The sequence below is a fragment of the Rosa chinensis genome, chromosome 6, assembly GCF_002994745.2.
Source record: "Rosa chinensis cultivar Old Blush chromosome 6, RchiOBHm-V2, whole genome shotgun sequence".
Lineage (NCBI taxonomy): Eukaryota > Viridiplantae > Streptophyta > Magnoliopsida > Rosales > Rosaceae > Rosa > Rosa chinensis.
Window position 1 is genome coordinate 20,112,682 of NC_037093.1, and position 18,500 is coordinate 20,131,181.

The following is an 18,500-nucleotide window of genomic DNA, read 5'->3' on the forward strand; positions in this document are numbered from 1 at the left end:
GTCATGCAATCTTAATTCACAGACCACTGGGTCTTTTTCCCAAAACTTCTGAGGATTTGTATCCACATTCTGCTCGAGTAGTTTCTTGATTTTGTCAAGAGTGGGAGTTTGTTGAGACTCAAGCTTGTTCTGAAAGTGCTTGAGGTTGTGCTCATGGATGAAACTAGCTTCTTCATCTTCACTAGTTTCTTCTTCTTCTTCTGAAGATTCTTCAACAAGCAGTTCTTCTTGTTGTTTGATTTGGAGTATGGGTTGGAATTTGGGTTTGTAGGGGGTAAGATCACCACTATTCTGTTGCGATCTCTGATACTGAGTAGTAAAACCGGGACCGACTACACTGAATGCATGTGTGAGGCGGTCAGCCCAGAACACCCGTTCTCCTTTTCTGAAGCCTATCGCTTCTTCATCCTGAATGAATCGTTGTTGGAGAATAAAATCATTGCCCAACAAGAAATCAGATCCTTGGCCTTCAGATTGCCAAACATTCTGGATGATAAATGTTCCTCCACCAATGGTGATATGAACATTTTTTGCTACTTTCTTCATGGTGAGATGGCTTCCATCGAATGTAACACCAGTAGCTGACTTTTTCTTGTCTTCGTTCCAGAGTTCTTCTGGAATTGCAAATCTCTTTGCAACAGTAAAGCCTGATCCATTATCTACAAAAGCATGTAGATGATATTTCCTGTGATCAGGGAACTTGAGTCCGATCTCTATGTAGTTGCTGTATCTACTTGTCGAGACGGCTTTCGATTGGTGAGGCTCATTTTCTTGAGCTTGTTCCGTTGGAATGAATGGTTTACATTCTTCTGGAACATTTTCCTGAGTGGGTGATTTGTCATCATCATCCCAATCTGTAGGAGTTATCTCTTTGCTGTCTGGATTACCGAACCAGGGGGGAGGATCATATCTGACTTTGTAATCAAACTTGCCGGAAGGTTGGCCAAGTAGATCCCATGTACTAGTATCCGCAGCTATCTCTTGTCTTTCTAAGAGATGAACATTTTCTGGTATTTCAACCAGTTCAATATCTTCATCGATTGTTTCTTCACCGATGATTTCTTCCTTTATTTCTGAGGAAGATGGTTGTTCCATAGTCGTTTCTTGGACTACAGTTGTTGCAACATTTTTTGTTTGTTCCATGGTTTCCTGGAACAGAGTTTCAACTTCTTTCGCTTTTTTCTCAGCGAAATATTCTTCATATTCTTGCTCAACCCATTGGCTGACAAGACCATTCTTGGTTTTTCTTCTTGCTTCAGCTATGAAGCATTCTTTGTGATAAGTCTTCTTAGACTCTTCGCAGAACATAGGGAGACCATTCTTCTCGTGACATAAACAGTAGTCACAGACGAACGAACCAGGGTTGACCTGATAAGAAGACATGAAGGATTCTGTCTTGCTTTCTTCCCAGTTTTTGACTTTCAAAACGTTCATTTGTCTGGATTCGAAGTACTCTACTTCAGAATCTATCTCAGACTCTTCTTCTTCTTCAGACCAGGCAGAATAGACTGACCTGTCGTCATCTTCATCATCAGAATAGGCTATTTCGTAGCCTTTCATGTTTGCTACCTCTACTATTTGCTCATATTCTTCAAAGAGAGCTTTAGTAGATCTGTTACCCTTTTCCGGGCATTCATTGGCATAGTGCCCTTCAGCTTTACACAACCAACATCTGCAAGCTTTCTTGCTAGGTTGTTTATGCTGCTGAGTATTCTTCTTTTCTTGAAGAATTTCTTTTTTGGATCTTCATCCTGTTGCTTCTTGTAATTGGAGCTCTTCTTGAATCTCCAATTCTTTCTCTGATTACTCTTTTTGAATTTTTTAGAGTAATATTTTTCTTTTTTCTTCTTTCTGTGGAATTTGGATTCATGACATCCCCAGTTTGTGGGCATATCCAGTATTCCGTAACAGAAATTTTCAACTCCTTTGAGTTGTTTCTTGGCCATCTTAGCTCTAAGATTGGCTTTGCATTGCTCCTTCAGTAGTTGCCGGATTCTGTCGGCAATTCCTCCAACTGAAAATCGTTCAATTGGTTTTTCAGCTATGCTTTCTCTCACAGCTGTTCTCCATGGTTCAGGGAGCTTTCTGTGCAACAGATTAACTAGATCAGTATTCTCTAGTTCACCAATTGTACAGTAATATTCCTGAAATTCATTCAGGTATTCTTCGAAATATCTCATGTCACAGATCTTGAGAGCATAGATATTCGACTTTGCCGTTTCTTTGGCTTTCTCGCTCAGATTTGAGAGATCTCCACAGAATTGATCGTACAGGGGTACTGCAAAATCATACGGAGACTTTGAATTTTTTATCTCTTCAAGCCAGTCTCTTCCTCTGGTAGTTTCCTTGAAAGATAGGTAGTACTTTTTTGCTACTCCGGTGAGAGTAGTTTCATAGTACACCTGCAAATCTGGTGCTTCAAATTTTCCAAGGGTTAGTGCAGAAGCCATCATCAGGCTATCTACCCATTGGTCAATGGTTTTTCTTTTGTCTAGACTCTTGTCTAGATTCAGCCAGATGCCATAGTTCGTGATCGGAACTCTTGGCAGATTGTCCTCGGGACGAATCTTTGAGAATTTCTTTCTCCTTTTTTACCCGTGGGGGCTTTCTGAACTGGGAGTTTTATTTCCCTTGTTTCTTTTTTTATGAAAGTTCTGGAGCTTCCTCCTTCTTCCATTTCAACATCTTGGTAAGGAAAGACTTTTCTTGTCTTTCTGCATTTGAATTCTTTCATTTCCTCGATTAGTTTTTCTAATCGTTCAGGACTTTCACAATTCTCAGCTTCTTTGTAAAGATCATAGAGCTTCTCAGCTCTAAGCATATGGACTGGTCTGCATAGATCAGCTTCCAGATCTTCTTCTGATATTGGTTCTTCAATAGTGGGTTTTGTACCACTGACACCGGCTTCTCTGGTGCTGTAGCTTCTTCTCAGAAGATTGCTGTTTATCCTGATATTTTCAGGACAGACATCACTTTTCCTGTGATCTTCGAAGTTGAGGCTGATTTCTCCAGTGCGTCTACTCTCGTAGATCTTTGCTTTTGCTCTTTCCGGCAGCTTTTTTGGACCGGACAGTTTCCATTCAAGAGGAAAAGTTACTTCATTCCAAGCAACCTTGTGAATCTGTTGTGAATGGTTCTTCTGGTTGGTGAGGAATCCAGTAGTGAGACCAGGGATGTTGGAGATCCTTGTCTTTGGTTCCACTGTGGTGCTCATCAGTTTATAGTACACTCTGTATACTATTGCCAATTCTTGCATTTCTTCTTTCATTGAGATCCCATCTGTCTTGACTCTCAGTCTGAGGCAGTGGGCTGCATCCTTCAAGCTGGTTGAAAAGTTGGGGAAGCAGTTGAAATATGCTACCTGGTTGCATAGTGATGCTTCTAGAGTCCCAAACAGACTAGCTTGGAAGTCTGTCAATCTGTTGTCTTGTAGGACACATAGGACTGAACAGTTGATGCCTTCTCTTGCCAATAGCTTTATGCCGACTTGGACTGCTCCAATGTGCATAAATTGGTATTGCTTTGCTTGTGCTCTGGCAACTTCAGCAGGGGTGATCATCAAGAGATCTGTTTCTCCTGTTGTTGAGGGGGTTGTGAATTCAAGTATTTTGAAATGATGGCTGTCCATCAGGTCAAATGTTCCCCGTCGGTAGATCTGTTTGAAATCTAGCTTTGGAATTGAGGAGTTTTTTACCTCATGCTCGATTTCATTGTATTCAAATTCTTCAGAATTTAGGAGTTGAACTCCTTTCTTTTTTCCAAAGATGTTTAACATCTTCATATCTCTTTTTTCTGTATTTCCCGGGTTTTCATACCGAATACTAGACTGACTAGTAGATGATTCCAGAAAAATCATGTTAGGAATACGATTTGAGTCTGGTTTCTCTAATGGTTTGAACCCATTAGTCTTCTTTTTTACTGTAGGCAATTTCTTGTCCTTCAGTATAGATTCCAGCGTTTTTTGCTGTTCTTTGATTTTTCTACTGACACTTGTCAGTCTTTCTTCTTCCGTTTTTGGAAGATCTTTGATATAATCCAGTTTGTTTTCCAATCTTTCTAATTGGTGGATTATAGCAGGTATTGTTTCTAGTGTCGACTGACATCTAGATATTTCTAGTAACATCTTCTGATATTTCTCATCAGAAGCTTTTAGTAGAGAATTTATTTATTTTCTCTAATAACAATTCGGACATTGTCCCCATTAAGGAGGGGTTCTCCTTTGAGCTCTAACTAAGCTCTGATACCAGTTGGGTGCGGATCTAACCAATGCTCAAGTAATCAAGAGGTTTTTGTTCCTCTTTCAGAACATATAAGAGATTTTCTATCTCTTCTTCTATTTTATAAATTCTATTTTGAAGTCTATAAATGATATCCCAATAGTTGGGGGATTCTCTATTAAGATTATCTCTATAGGCCTTCAATTTTCTCAATTTTTCTTTTTCTGTTTGCAGTTCTTTTTCAGTATGTTTGCAGATAGCTACTAATTCGAGTCTGTCAACGATCGAAATTATGAATAGTAAATCGTACTGTTTATCTTTGAATGGAAGATGAAAACTAACAGACTTCTGTTTAAATAATTTTGAGAATGGGCCCATCACGTTTCATAATCGTAACAGAAATATTAAATATATATAAACATCACAAGGGTACAGCTGGAAGAAAAAGTGAGAGTTTGTGCAAGTGAGAAAGAAAGAGACAGATACTTGTGTGAAAGGGAAAGGAAATAAGTAGCTGGGGTTTTGGGGAAGTATTTTGGTAGAATCGGGGTGTATGAGCATTATCCCAATACAAAAAGAGAAGATATATAAGAAGCACGTGGCTTCTAGGAGAAAAGAGTTGGATTGCAAATAAAATGCGTGCAATTTAGCTACTGTTGGGTTTCTTCATAAAGCTAGTTATAGTTTGCTTTAATTATCAGAAGACTAAAAGCAAATGAGTACGTAGGAGTGTAGGACTATAAGAAATCTGAAGTTTTACTTGAAAATAAGAATTCAATGTGTTTGGAATAATCCAATAATATTTACCCTAAAAAAATAGGGTTTATAAAGTGATACAAGAGTAATCCTAAAAGGAAACGATCTCCTACAATTATACAGAGAGACGAAATCTATATGTACAAGGAAAGTAAATATTTACAGAATATTCTACACTCCCCCTCAAGTTGGTGCATAGATGTCGATCATGCCCAACTTGCCAATTGAGTTGTCAAACACTTTCCTTGACACTTCTTTCGTAAGAACATCAGCTACTTGATCTTCTGCATACACAAAAGGAAAATGAATAATCTTTCTGTCCAGATTTTCCTTAATGAAATGTCGATCTACTTCCACATGCTTAGTCTGATCATGCTGAACTGGGTTGTGAGCAATCTCAATAGCAGACGTACTATCACAATGCAGGTCCATAGGTTTCTTGAGTTTAATACCCAAATCTTTCAGCACATTACGAACCCACAACATCTCACAAACACCATGTGCCATACCTCGAAACTCATCTTTAGCACTTGACCTAGCAACAACCTTTTGTTTCTTGCTGCGCCAAGTCATCAGGTTTCCTCCAACAAACGTAAAATATCCAGATGTGGACCGTCTGTCTGTCTTATCACCAGCCCAGTCTGCATCCGTGTACCCTACAACATCCAACTCACCCTTTTTTTCAAACAACAAACCTCTTCCAGGTGCCATCTTAAGGTATCTCAAAATACGATATACTGCATCCATATGCTCTTTACTAAGACAATGCATAAACTGACTAACCACACTCACAGCATAAGCAATATCAGACTTAGTATGAGAAAGATAAATAAGTCTCCCTACTAGACGTTGGTACCTCCCTTTATCAGTTGAAACTTGATCCGGAAAGATAGCAAGGTTGTGATTAATCTCGATCGGTGTCTCAATAGAATTACAATCAAGCATCCCGGTTTTAGCTAATAAGTCAAGCACATACTTACGTTGGGACAACGAAATCCCTTTCTTAGACCTTGCAACCTCGATTCCAAGAAAATACTTTAATTTCCCAAGATCCTTCATCTCTAACTCCTTAGAAAGATACTTTTGTAGAGCCTCCATCTCTTTGAAGTCGTCCCATGTGACAATCATATCATCAACATATACAATCAGAGCGGTAATCTTACCCTAACGACGTTTGATGAACAAAGTGTGATTCGAGTTGCTTTGTTTATATCCAAACGTCCTCATAGATTTAGAGAATTTTCCAAACCAAGCTCTCGGAGACTGCTTCAAACCATAAAGAGACTTTTTCAACTTACAAACCTTGCCAGTACCATAAGGCAAATTTTTAACTCCTGGCGGCATGTCCATATACACTTCTTCCTCCAAGTTACCATTGAGGAATGCATTCTTCACATCAAACTGATGTAGAGGCCAATCTTTAGTTGCTGCAAGGGAAATCAAGATTCGAACAGTATTGATCTTTGCTACAGGGGCAAATGTCTCCTCATAATCAATTCCATAGCGCTGAGTGTAACCTTTGGCGACTAATCTGGCCTTATACCTGTCAATACTCCCATTAGGTTTGAGTTTTACTGTAAACACCCATCGGCATCCAACAGTCTTTTTTCCAGCAGGCATCGTCACAATATCCCAAGTCAAGTTTTTCTGCAAAGCCTCTAGTTCTTCATTCATCTCTTGAATCCACTTAGGATCTGCCAAAGCATCCTGTACACTACTAGGAATAGATACAGTGGATAATTGATCAACAACAAGTGCATGTGACCCAAACAACCTATGATTAGACATATAATTAGACATATGATACTTAGCTTTGGTTTTGATGTCTGGTTCATATTGTTTCTTAGGAATACCCTTAGTAGTCCTCTGTGATCTCCTAGACTCAATATTACCTATCCCAGATGATTCGTTTGAAATTAAAGGTGATGCAACTGAAACAGCCTCACAATTTAACCCTGCAAAATGTAGTTGTCAGTATAGGATAAGCAGGGATCGTTCAGTCCGGGGATTGTAGGGTACACCTACACAAAAAGGTCAATTAACAAATAAAAGAATAAAATGGGGGTTTTCAAATTTGGTTCCTAATCTACTTAAAATAAAAACAAAACAAATAAAACTATATACAATGATCGACTTCCTAACCTAGACCAATACCACTCGGAAATTACTACGTGTAAAAACAGAAAATTCAATTCAACATGCTACAAAAACATGCCCATCTTAAATGCCTAGATAAGAGCCGAAATGAAAAGCCTCAGCGGATCAATCCATTTATCTGATTCGCTCTAATGTAGGCTTGGATCGGAAAAGTCCTTACCAAGCCTAATACTATTAATTTTTGAAAACACTCAGCATAATTCTCTTAACTAGTAGTATTATCTAACCCTCGAATCAACTCACACGTGCAAATTAACCATTACACATAGAATTTAACACGTAATTTCCAGAATCGTTTAACCATTGAACATAGTTTTTACCACTTTTTAGAACTAATTGCTACTTGTTTAACTCAGCGCCTTAACAAATAACAATTACTCTTGGCATATTAAGAAAACACACAAGAACTCTCACCGTTATTCTAGCATGCAAACTTATGAACCTAACTCTGAAAATTACCTAAACACGTAAAAGGGCACAAAATTGTAACATGTATTATAAAAGAATTCTCGAAATTAACTCAATAATAAACTGAAAATCTCAAAAATATTAATAAAAATATTCTGAAAAATTCATGTCTCCAATTACACAACTCACAAATTGAAACACACAAAACCGAAATAAAAATTGTAAGTAGAGTCATAGTTACACTTTGAAGCTTTCCTCAGCGACTTAGCAACACGGTGATGAACTCGTCTCTGCTATAGTGGTGGAGCGTCCTTGACTCAGCGCCTAAGAGCTTCGTAGATTGATGGATGGATGGTGGTCACAGTCTTGTAGAAAATGGAGGTTTGAGGAGTGAATTGGACAATCTTGGAATGGTTTTTGGCCAGGAAGTGATCTTGGCTGGGAAGTGATGTTAATTCTATTCTGGACGTTGCCTATTTATAGGGGAGCATTGGTTGGCTTTTGTCGATCATACCCTTCATCATTGGACGGATGAAATTGCATCATAATTCCTTTAATTTTCCAACTGAAACATCTCCTTTAAGGCCTTAACTCCTCTCATAATGGGGCAATTCCTTTAATTTCCAAGCTGAAACATTTTTCTCTTATTTATTTTCTTGTTGAAACATCTTTCTCTTTTATTCCCCAACTGAAAACGTCTTTCTCCTTTATTTTCCTTCTTCATTGCTTGGTCAAATATCTTAATGCTTTATTTTATGACTCCATCATTGCTGTTTCCAAGAGTTCCACCAGGCAATGTTTCCTAGAGAAAATAAAGGGAATTAAAATGTAAAGACCGCAAAAACAGTCGACAGTGAGGAATCCTAATCCAGCTAGGATTTTTTATGAATTTTACTTTTTCCACCTATTTCACTCCAAACACTCAACAAGACTCTCAAAATGACTTAATGACTCAAAACACTAAACTAAGGGAGAAATAAGGCTAAAATGAGGCACATAATCAATAATATCGTCACACTTTTTGCTCCTATCAAAAGGTACCTGAGAAGGAACACTTGCAGCGGATTCTTCAGTTGACGATGTAGAGAGGGGGAAGAATTCTGGTAAACGAGTCTGAATATTCTATTCAGAATGCATTAATGCATCATTGTTACCCTCAAATTGCGTGTCAATCTCCTGGCGCATAGCTTCTCTGTTTGACAAATCAAGACCACTTTGGAGCAGTATAGTGACATGTTGCCGTGTTGCATCTGACAAATCATGAAGTTGACTTGGAGCTTCAGCATTAATTAGCTTGTCACGTGGTTGGCTGAATCCAACTGACCGGCTGGAGCCAAGCCGTCGGCTTGGAGAGCTTGGAGAGCCAAAAAACTGCCCATCCGAGGGCCCCACTGGTCCACCGACTTTTCTACCTTCCATCAGACCACCTTCTTTACTTGATGACCCCGCGGTCAAGCCACCATCTCCATCCGAGGGTCCCACACCTACGGGTCCAGCGCCCAATTCTCCAATTTCTTCTTCGTTTCCTGCCTCTTCCAACTCTTTTTCGTTTCCTGCCTCAACATCAATTGCGTTTTCAACTAATATTTACCCAACGCCAGATTTAGATATTTGCCCAACGCCAAATTTAGACTCCAAGGTTGTGTTTGTTTCACAGGACTATTATGCCCCGCCTTAATTTCTGTAACAGTCCAGGACTCCTCTAACCTGGCTTAAGCTATATTAATACATGACCCATGTTTGGTACTGCTTAGGACTCAAGAGCAGAATAGTCAAAATAGTCATATCCCATGTTTGTTGGTGTTTAGGACTAATTTAATTTTGCATATCACAATATTTTTTTTTAAAGCAAAATATTATCTATTAATAAGAGATAATATTTATAATGTAGTTTTACACTTTTTTTTGAATCATATAAGAAATAATTTCATTAATAAACTGCGGACATACAGGACATCCTAAAGGGTCAAAATGGCCTCTGCAAGATAGAGAGCCACATCATAAAAGATCAGCTAATACATACTTTGTGAGCAAAGTAAATTTTGCTTGATTAGAAAGGAGTGCCACCCTTGGTGATAAGGACAAGCTCCCTTCCATAATGAAAGTTTCCTAACTTAATAACAACATGAGCCTAAAAATAAGCTTCATTTCTCTAGGAGTTTTGCACCAAAACAGAGCCTCAAAGTTGATTTCTGGCAGCTTGGTCATGGGACAGTCATCTCCCTCATCTGTAAACACACAAATATGCACAATTTTAACATGTACCTTTGATGACTATAAGACAACAAAAAACACTTCACTTAAAAAATGTCTACGTTTTCTCAGTAACCAAACAATGAACAACAAACCGGCAAAATTTCGGTTTAATCCCCTTAACTTGTCTATCATGTAGAAATTTTGAAAGTGCTATACTGCTTACAATGATTAGTCTTATAACATCACTATAATTAATAGCAGTATGCCAGTATACAAGTTAAGAGACAAACCTGATATGATCAGTAATACCTTCATTATTCCAGAAGTGTGCCAAAGCAGCAAGCCACAATGCACATTTCAAAGCCTCCACATACATCCGAAAACAGAACCAATTTCATTAACTCCACATATCAAAAACATAAATTACAAAATGAAACAAAAGATAAGACTGAATTTATATTATCAAAAAGTGGCTAGGAGCATTTTGTACTTGTTAGGAATCCAAAGGGCAGAGAAATGCCTGAAAGAACAATGCAGGGAAGCAGCTTGTCGTGGACTGAATCAATTACATAAACAACCAGCATTAGAGGACTTCTAAAAAAATGGGATCCTCAATTACAAGAAACAGATGGATCTGGTGCTTAGCTATTAATAAAGATAGCTCCAAGTAATGGTCAGTTTCTGGCTAATGAGTTTGACCTCAACTTAACAGTATGCGAAGGTTTTACTTCACACATCCATACAGATAATAGTAAGAAACGAAATATATACCTGGTCCTGGATTTTGAAAATCTGTTCTTGTATCCTTGCCGATGTACATAGAACTTCTCCAATACCGAGTAGTTTCCTTCCTAAACAACAATTGATCAAATTGAAATTGATCCAGTCATGAAATTGATCAAATTCTCAACAAATCAAGCTGCTCAGACACCAAATCCTCAATCAATCTGTAAAATAATCACTACCCATAAACAAATTACAGTAGATAATCAGTCCATAATCTTTAATAAAACAAATTACAGTAGACAGAGAAAGAAGAAGGTAGAGAGGGTTGAAGGGGGGAGAGAGAGAGAGACCCAGTCATGAAATTGATCAAATTCTCAACAAATCAAGCTACTCAGACACCAAATCCTCAATCAATCCGTAAAATAATCACTACCCATAAACAAATTACAGATAATCATTCCATAATCTTTAATAAAACAAATTATAGTAGACGGAGAAAGAAGAAGGTAGAGAGGGTTGAAGGGGAGAGTGAACAATAATCAACACAAGACAGAGAGCATGAGAAATGAGAGAATTGAACCTGAAAAAGAGCAGCCGGAGAAGACTGAAGCGAAGGAAACGAGTGAGTGAGAACGATGAGGCTGAAGCGAAGAACGAGACTTTAGCGTTGCATAAGACCTGCTTCCACAGTCCGGTGAAATTTGGGGAGACTATGTAAGAAGGTGCGGAGGTAGACTCGGGGATTGCATAGTCTCATTTAAGTGAGTCCTTGTTTAAGCCAAACATGGGATAACTCTTACTCTAATAAATAAGACAGTCCAATCCCATCCAATCCCATGAAACAAACACCCCCCTAATGTCTTCAGGACTCCAAGTCAAACAAGGAGTCTTCATATGAAATGTTCTTGTACCTTACAGATTCTCCTTTTGCTTTCCTAGTTCAACTGAGACTCCTTGTGTCATTAAGATTCCTTTTACTGGCAGGAGTAGGTTTCCTAGTCCAACTAGGACTCTGCATTTTTAGTCATTTTTCTTCATTTCTCCAAATATATTTCCTAGTTGACTCAGTATTCCTACTTTGATTGAGATTCCTAGTTGAACCAAGAATTCCTTGTTGGACCAGGAATACTCAATTTCTTCATTTCAGCTCATTTCTGCATCCCTTGTGTCTTGCCTTTATCATTTCCAACGTTTCCTTTGCTTCTCATGCTATTTTAAGCTCATTTATGCTTCATTTGTTCCAATCGACCTAAAAATAGAAACCAACCTATTTAGCTAAGGAAATAACTAAGCAAAATATGAGGAATTAACTATTAAAACGTCGCATTAAAATGCTCCTATCAAATTCCCCCACATTTAGCTTTTGCTAGTCCCTAAGCAAAATCAAAACAAAGAAACAAAGACTCAAAATTCAAAAATATGGTAAGTATGAAAACGAAAAACTCGAAGGAGTTTTGATGCCAACCGCCAGAGAAAGTGTGTCCATCTTTTCTTGTTGTTCTTGGTCCAACTTCTTGACCCGTCCCAAATTTGAACTTTATTAGGGCGTGTTTGCTTCTAAAATTTTGAATTAATACAACAAAAAAAAAGTTATAAATATATAGAATTGTAAAATATATATATATATATATATGTGTGTGTGTGTGTGTGTGCGTGTGTCTATGTTGAGTTTTAAAAATATTTAAATGTGGTTTTGAAAAATACCTGACAAAGCGACCAGTGTTTACTCGTTGAAAAGTACTTTTTAGATATTTCAAAAGCAATTCCAAACAAGTCCTAAGATTATTTTATTTTTATTTTTTAAGAGTGAAACTTTTATTGTATTAATGGACTAAACAAGGTCCTTTTAAAAAAATAATAAAATAAAATAAAAAAGAACCAAACAAGGTCCTTGTTGCTTATTGTAATTTGGGGTTTAGGCACCATGTCCCCCCTATGTATTCTGCAGTTTCATTAATTAAGACTTGAGGGCAGCTACGCTAGTCCTTATTCAAAAAAAAAAAAAAAAATGAACCAAACAAAACCAGAATAAAACATACACCAAAATAAGCAAACCTAGGCCTACTCTGGTACACGACAATTTTATAAGAATTAAACGCTCTAGTGCCTGTTACAAAAACAAAATGCCTTGCCTTCAAAAGGAAAAATATATTCTGCTAGTTACCCACACCAAGCACGCAATTGTGGTACTTGAACACCTATAAGTTCTAAGAAGACTCATAGAAGCACCACCTGCCTATACATGCTAACAAACCTGCAAAAACTAAGCAGTTGCAACCTCTTTCCCCTTATGGTTAGAGTTATTAGAACCTTTGGAAAATTAAAATAGGGGCAAGACATCCTCCCTTACACTAGCATTCTTCTTCTTCTTCTTCTGACTTGAGCCTTTAAGTTTCTTAGGTGAAGTTTTAGTCTTTATCGTACTTGATGAATTACTTATAGTAGAATTCTTGTTAGAAACTTTGCTCTTCCTTCCTCTATTACGTTCCCTCTTCTTCAACTCCGACTTCAGTATTGGAACCTAGAGCAGGCCCCATACTAGTAGCATCCAAGTTGGATCTGCCCACCACAAGGCTCAGCCGGGGCTTCTTCAGTGACGACTCCACTTGCACTTTTCTTGGACGGCGTTGCACACTTAGACTGGTTTCAGTCGACTCACTAGCTTCAATCTCCCTGATTATCACACGCTTCTTTTGCTTGGAGGCTGAGAGTGTGAAACCACCAAACGTTTTCACCGCCACTGAGAAAGGCACCACAGGCAGCAGTTTAGCTTTGAAGACCAACATAAAGCAGTAGCAGCAAGCGCCGTTGAGGTCAGAGATTCAACCTGCGTCAAAGAATAGTTTAGATTATAGTGTATTGCCTCTGAATGATTGTACATCTCCATCGACAGTGGTGGCCCAGTAAAGGGTAGTCCCACATGCGTCCGAAACCCATAAGTCTGACATTTCCAACTAGGTTTTCAAAGAAAAAAAATCTATATGTAACATAATCCCATCCTCCACCATAAAATTGCACTTGAACATGATCGGTTATGTCAGAACAACCTTGACCTGAATTTGAACCCTACCAACAAACAACTCTCCTTGATCCTTGCAATGAACATACCCAAAGAGCTTCTACAAAATCTGACGCATTTGTCCCCTTCAGAAGAGTAGAAGTGATGCCGTTAACCCTAATCTAGATCGAACTGTAAATTATTCAAAAGCAATAAATCGATCCATGCAACACCGTCCTACGGGGCCATCACCACCAAAGCGTGCTCTAAATCCCATGCACCGCCCTTAAAACCCGGAACTGATCAGAAGTCTCTGTGAACGTGTAACGATCCCCATGTTCCTGGATTTGGTATCGACTAGAAAAACGCCACGCGCATATGAAAATGCCTTTGAATGAGCCCTTATCATAGCCTTATAGGCAGAAGTAGTGAGCAGTTTTCCTACTAACAAAGCTTGGGAACACCGGAGACTGAAGTCCTTAGAAGATTGTAGGTCAATTAGGCCCTTCCCATGGGACGATACAAGTTGCAGAACCATTTCATCGATGGATGACATCAGAGGAGTAAGTGAAACCACGTGGGTTTGGGAAATCTAGGGTTTGACTTGCTGCAACCAGACGTGGCTAGGGTTTCTTTTCCTAAGACTTTTTTATTTGTTCCAAAGTTACAATGTAGACTCCAAAGTATATAGTTAATGCAAATTTTTACACTATTGTTCATTGTAAATGATATTATTAATATTACCTTAAAAAAATACAATGCAGCTTTTCTTGTTCGTTCTGCAAGGCCTGACAATGATACAAATTACGGATATTTACACTATTGTTACTTATTGTAACTGACATTTTTAATAGGATTAATTTATACTTACTACCTTGTACTTTTAAGGGTTCATCAATTCAGTCCCTGCATTTCTAATTTAATCAGAAAAGTCCTTGCACTCTCCAATTTCATCAAATTAATCCAATCTGTCACTATTCCGTCAATTTTAGCTGTTAAAATGCTGACGTGGGACCTTCTCACAGAGAAAATTCCCAAACTACCCATCGCTAGGCAGTCCGTCGATGCGTTAGCGTTGTGAATGCAGATGGGTAGTTTGGAAATTTTCTCAGAAAATTGACGAAGTGGTGACGGATTGGATCGATTTGATGAGATTGGAGAGTGCAAGGAATTTTCTGATTAAATTATAAGTGCAGGGACTAAACTGATGAACCCTTGAAAGTACAGGGTAGTAAGTAAAATTTAGTCCTTTTTAATATTACCCAAAAAAAAAATTCAATGCAGCTTTTCTTGCTCGTTTTGCAAGACATTGGTAAATTCTTGATGATAATGATGATATTGGCTGTGACCTTCTTTTGAATTCTCAAAAACTTCTGTCGCATCACCCCTTAGGGATAGAAAACCAACTTCTGTCTTTGTTGTGCTATTGAAGGAAAATCTTGGGCCTAGCTATCTCAACAACTTTCACCACCTCGGCACCTCAGACACGAACTCCAGTAGTACTTTTCTTCTGCTTTGTGATGGCTATTTTGGTTGTTACTTGTTACGCCCCGGACCCCGGTCAAATTTGTTTTTAATATTTTTCCAACATACAAGTTGTGAGTAAAAAAATAAGATAAGCAAATAGAAAACAAAATCTGACACTTTCATAACGGAATTAGCTTCTCATTTTAATATAAGGATGTGTATAACTCAAGATCAATAAGAGTACTCACTGAATGATGATCTTATATTTTCAAAACTTCAATTAACTCTAACCGCTTTCGATCACTAATCTTCATAGTTCTTGTGTTTAATAACCTACAAGACTTTTAAGGGGTGAGCTCAATCTGTGGCTCAGTAGGGAGCTATTCCTCTTCAAACAAACGATAACCAAACAATCATCATACGGTGTGCATGAATGCATGTTCTATTCCTGATAATTCACACAACAGAATAAACTGAGCCTACATGTTCCATACCATATATTTTAACACGAAGGTGACTCAGAATACTCAACTATATGAACCTAGCCCTCCTTTGCTAGTCATCTTGTCCATGCCCCTTTTGCCAGTCCCGATTTATCTTTTTAATCCTATACTAATTGTGCATTAACAATGGGCATACTTGAGATCTGGTGTCTATTGAGGTTTTGGACTCAACTGCGCAAAAGATAAATGACCAACTTTCTTACTCTAATAGTATTACACATAATACCATCACCACACTTATACTTCATATGTCTAAACTAATTGATATATCAATTGACAATATATACTTCGGAAATGTAATTGCATCCAATATTCAAGCATCCCAAAACAAGCATATCAAACAACATATATGCATACAATAAAAATGAGTAGAGGTTCCCCACATCCCCCTCCCTGAATTTCAAGCTATTGCATAGATACATGTCCTGCATAATAAGTAAATATCCAAGTACAATTCACATTTCATATGTGTAAGCACATAATTTATTTTAAACACAAAGCTATCATTCTAACTAAAGAACATACTTCACTATAGAGCTGATGTCTTAAGAAAATAGTACCTAAAATCTCAGGTCAGTTGGATTTCATTGAAGTGCTAAATAACTAACCAAAATGTCTTGCAGATTATTGTGAAGAAAAACTGATACGAATAGCTGATTTCACAAAAGCATAAGTATCTCAAATGAATTCAAAAAATGGTGTTGTGAGTTTTGTTGGAAAGTTAAGAATGTCTATGTTTAGTTTGTGATCGACCTAAACAAGTTTGAATAAGGAAAATGTTAGAACAAAATGTGTACTCAATCAAAACACACAAATTGAAACCTATACTGGATCAAATCATGTACGTTAATAGAATTATTGCATTTCAATAGAACATATATTTGTAATTGGGATTGTAGATGCTGTATAAATTCTAAGTCTGCATAACACAAGAACATAAATACAAAAACTTACTCGATGCACTTCCATTGTCCATGATACTCCTGATTTCACCCTTATATTCTCTTAGTATATGGGACTAAAACAAGAACCACACATGCATCAGAAGGGACCAGTCTGACATATGTATAGCAATCTTGACTGCTTATCAAATTCTAACTGCTCTTTCAATTGCATCTTGATTTAAATTTAAATAACAGATAAGCTTGTCTTAAAATGAATTATATCATAAGCTTCGATTATAGTCTAAACTTAGATTAATTACATAAAAGAAGTGTATATGCAGAACACAAGTTCTAAGCAATGTCTTGTTCCATAGGCAATGTTAATTTGCTTACAATCTCCTAGTGAACTTGACATTGATTTGAAATTGTAACTGAATGCATATATACACATTCACATATGAACTAATCTGCTATAGTGTGCACTGCAAGTTTAAACACTTAGGTTATTTCAATCTGGTAATCTAGATTTTGTCAATAATGTCTAACTACAAGGAACCTAAGAACCTTATAGTGAATAAAAATAAACACTAGTGTTCCAAGATCACATTGTAGTAGACTAAAATCACATGAATCTCAACTACAGTAGCAATGTAAACACACCTGTGTTATGAATGCATTAAACTACACACTTATATGTTTAAAGTCCTACCAAAATTTCTAAATAAATAGAAATAAAGCAAATTATATTTAATTGTTAGTCATAATCTGCAGATTCACATTGCTATTCAAAAGTTGCAAACTGTAGTTGTACAAACTTGATTAAGCAGATAGATGACATAAGTAAAACTTAATAATATAATTGTACTTCATTGATCATATCACACTTGAATTATAAGGCTATAATACATACTAACTTGTGATGTTGCTGACATGTATTCCAACATCAAAGAGTGTCTGCAATTCCCATATTGGCAGCATGCTTGACAATATTAGCTACTAGTAAAGCTTTTGTCAATGGATCTGCTAACTGTTCTTTTGTGCCAATCTTCACAACTTCAATCTCTTCATCTCTAACACTTCTCCTCACTGCAAAATACTTGACATTTATGTTTCTAGAACCTGAAGACCTCTTGTTATTCTTTGAGAAAAAAGACTGCTGATGCATTGTCACAGTAAATCACCTTAGGCCTCTCTACAGAATCTATTAACTTCAAATGAGAACTAAAATTTCTCAAACACAATGCATGTCCTGTTGCTTCAAAAATAACAATATACTCAGCTTGAAAAGTTGATGTTGTTGGCAAGGTTTGCTTTGCAGTTTTCCATGAAATGGCTCCACCTGCTAGAAGAAACATATAACCAGATGTAGATTTTAAATCATTTATATCAAATTTGTAAGATGCATCAGTGTAGGCCTCCACTTCAAGCTCTTGCTTATCAATTTTCCTGTAAACTAACATATGATCTTTGGTTTTCTTTAGATACCTCAATACTTTCTTTCCTGCTGTTTACGTTAGAGATCCGAGGGGTCTCTAGTTAGCTTTAGAGAGAAAGAGAGAGAGCGAGATACAAGAAGTATAGTGGTTCGTCTCTCGCCTTAGCAGGAGACTACGTCCACTTGAAAAGCTTAACTATGTGTGTTGGGCCTCGCGGCCCAGGATGATTACATGAGATGTAATGGAGTGTGTTGAGTTGTGGGAGGAGGCATTCCTTTTATAGGTGAAGGAATGCTCTTCCTTTACATGGTTTCCGATGTAGGACTCAAATATCACTATTCTAGTATAGAAAAGCTATGTTGTGAGGGCAACTTGGCAAGGACGGATACCGTATCGTAGCTTGAACATAGGGCTACAAGATGCAAGTAGCGATTGGATCCCATGAGGGTGTTGTTTATGCTTGGTGAGGTAGCATACTAGCCTTGCTAGTAGAGGTATCTACAAGTCCCCGAAGTCCCCGAGTAAGAGGAGGTTCTTGGTTGGGGAGTTATAATCATGAAGTTATCAAGCATAAACAAAGTCCGAGAGGCGCCTAGCCCCTACAAGTCCCCGAACTCCGTAAGCAAGAAGAGGCTCTTTTAACCTACACAATGAGACAAAAACGCGCATATGTAGAATACTTGTTGTATTGGTTATCGTTCGTATTAATGGAATGCGAAAAGAATTTGATTTGTTGCAGGCGACAAATGGTA

General features: G+C 37.6%; 1 long non-coding RNA gene across 2 annotated transcripts; it reads right to left on the reverse strand.

The window, feature by feature from the left end:
- Nucleotides 1–9,626: 9,626 nt before the first annotated feature.
- LOC112173225 lies at nucleotides 9,627–11,318 on the reverse strand. Of its 2 annotated transcripts, none has more exons than XR_005802211.1 (4): nucleotides 11,041–11,318; nucleotides 10,506–10,585; nucleotides 10,025–10,290; nucleotides 9,627–9,766 (listed from the first exon to the last, which is right to left on the reverse strand). It is a non-coding gene; the product is annotated as an uncharacterized LOC112173225 (long non-coding RNA). The 2 variants fall into 2 exon arrangements; XR_005802212.1 differs by having other exon boundaries at nucleotides 9,657–9,766; nucleotides 10,044–10,290.
- Between the last annotated feature and the right edge of the window lie 7,182 nt (nucleotides 11,319–18,500).